Below are 2,736 nucleotides of genomic sequence, written 5' to 3'. Positions count from 1 at the left end.
CCCCTATTGAGCTAGGATCTTAAAAAGTCTGGAGTTTCAAAAAGCTAATTCATTTGCTTTATTTTTTTAATGTATTTTTATTGATTTCAGAGAGGAAGGGAGGAAAGAGAAATAGAACATCAATGATGAGAGAAAAATCATTGATTGGCTACCTACACGCCCCTACTTGGGATCAAGCCCAAAAACCCAGGCATGTGCTCTTGACTGGAATTGAACCCGGACCCTTCAGTCCACAGGCTCATGCTCTATCCACTGAGCAAAACCGGCTAGGGCAACTAATTCATTTTCTTTGAAGCATACAGCTACCAGATGGAGAAACCAGGATTTGAAGATGGGTTTATCTACCTCCAAATGCTTATGCTCTTTCTTTCACTGCTACCAACTGTATTCCTTCAGAAAAACTAGAAACAATGGTTTGGGAGCACCATGACAGGCATCCCACATTTCTCCCTGCCTCTCCTCACACAGTAGTGTGCACATGGACATCTTTTTATGCCCACAACACTAAATCAATAGACTATGATACTAGATAAATTTAATAAACATGTAGTGTTCACTATGTGGCAGATATCTGCTCATTAAATCCTTATAACAACCTAACAGAGCGAACACTCTCTTTGTACCTTTTTTGTCAACCTTATTTCCATTTTCTGTTTAAGAATCTAGGAAGAACACCTGAACACCACTCAGTGGTTGTTCTTACCCATTCAGTGGCCTGAGCAGTGGAGCTGCAGCCCAGGCTTCAGTGGTAGCTGAGAGCTCCAGTCTTCAGTAGGGAACTGGTGGATAGGCACAGAGGGCACCTGCAGTCCTTCAGACCAGCCTGAGACCTTGGGTTCAGTAGCAGTCCATTCACCCTGAAATTCCTCCTTGGTCACAGTGCTTTCAGGAGTGGCCTGTTCTTCCTGTACAACCTCATCAGGATCTCTGTGGAAGCAGAGGTCAGGCATAATCTCCCATGAGTGTTCACAAGAGACGGTACCATTCAGAATCTCCCAGGCCACATCACACACTGAATGAGCTCCTTTGTTATTGCATGAGGATGGCAATATCCACATAGTGCACAGAGGGTGTGTGTTACAGAGCAGAGAGACGGTAGGCAGGTTGATGTAGGACACCTCTGTGAGAGGCTGGTGGTCAGCCTGGAATCAGTCACCACCAGATGTCTTGGCTCCTGGAAGCCTACCTGCAATATGTTTAGTGAAGATTCTTAGAGAGAAGTGTCCAGCAATGGGAGTGGCTCACTGGCTGATGCTCCTAGACGATATGACACTGACCTCTGTGGGGTTTTCAATGGCAACAATGACACGAGATGCCGGAAGAAACTTCTTGCAGATTCTCTTCAGATTTACGATGCAGATGCCATCTCTTTTCCTTTTGTAGATGCACTATTCCATTTGGAGTCAAGGTTGTGTATGTCAGGTTGGGGTCTCTTCTCCGCGTCCCGCATGGGGAGAGAGAGACGTGAACCTGTTCGTTTAAGTAGGAGGTGCTTATGGGATTAAAGAAAAATGAAAAGATAGACACAAAATTAGATTAAAAGCTTGGGCTGGGTGTAGTGTCTGCCCTCTGACTCAAGGGACAGACAGAGAGCGCCAGCACCAGCACCAGAAGGAGTTTATTATATGCGTAAATTATAGGAAGTTACATCACATCTGGGTGGGCCTTGAGTTTTTGGCGACATCATGAGATCCATCCCCTTAACACTGGGCAGGAAAGTTAGACTGAGTGGCATCCAATCTCTTGATTGGGTCCACCCTCAGGGCGTGGCTCTGCCTTCGCTCTGAGTTTCAGCATATTTAAACCAAGTGTTTTTTGCCAGCAGCCCTTAACAGTTGCACCACCTAAGTGAGTTCCTGCTGCAAGGAATTTAGGACATCCTCCTCCATTTGTTGGACATCAAGGGCTCTGGACATTGTTAAAGAAAGTTTCCCTTTCACTGATCATCAGAGAGATGCAAATTAAAATGACAATGAGGTATCACCTTACACCTGTCAGAATGGCTACCATTAACAAATCCACAAATGACTAGTGCTGGTCAGAATGTGGAGAAAAGGGAACCCTAGTACACCGGTGAGAATGCAGACTGGTGCAACCATTATGGAAAACAATATGTAACTTCCTCAAAAATTTAAATATGGAACTTCCATTTGACCCAGTGATTCCACTTCTAGGAAGCTATCCTAAGAATTCTGAAACACCAATCAGAAAGAATATATGCATCCCTATGTTCATAGCAGCACAGTTTACAATAGCTAAGATCTGAAAACAGCGGAAGTGCCCATCAGCAGATGAGTGGGTTAAAAAGCTGTGGTACAGATGGAGGAAAAATGGCGGCGGTATAAACGGATGTGTCCTGTGCCTTGTCCTGGAGCAGATAAGGGTGAGCAGCTGAAACGGGTAACATGCAGCCCGAATAGGCAGAGGATTTTCAGCTGAGAGACTGTCTGCAGCTAGGAAAGACCGAGAACCCCCAGGAAAAAAAGGACGGTTGGAGACCGCGGCTGAAGCCTCTTGTGGTGCGCCAGCTAAGCAGCGGAGACTGCGCCATCTTGGGTGGTTGTTGCGGGCATCCAGAGACCAGCTACTAACCTGGAAACAAGGGATCTCAAGCAGCGTCACTGCCTGAACTCAGACGAGCACTGCTTCTTCTCACGGAAAGGTTGGACATCCCCTAAAGGTGCGGTTTGAAGTTCGGGTTGGAGGGAGGACCGAGCTCGCGCGCGCGCGCGCGGG

The 2,736-nt window shown here is 46.5% G+C and overlaps 1 pseudogene; it reads right to left on the bottom strand.

The window, feature by feature from the left end:
• Positions 1 to 637: 637 nt before the first annotated feature.
• Positions 638 to 1,916, bottom strand: LOC118650467 (annotated as a pseudogene).
• Positions 1,917 to 2,736: the final 820 nt, after the last annotated feature.

This window comes from Myotis myotis, unplaced genomic scaffold (assembly GCF_014108235.1).
Source record: "Myotis myotis isolate mMyoMyo1 unplaced genomic scaffold, mMyoMyo1.p scaffold_m19_p_3, whole genome shotgun sequence".
Taxonomy (NCBI): Eukaryota; Metazoa; Chordata; class Mammalia; order Chiroptera; family Vespertilionidae; genus Myotis; species Myotis myotis.
The sequence above is the reverse complement of the archived record's forward strand: the minus strand, read 5'-3'. Positions and strand labels throughout refer to the sequence as shown.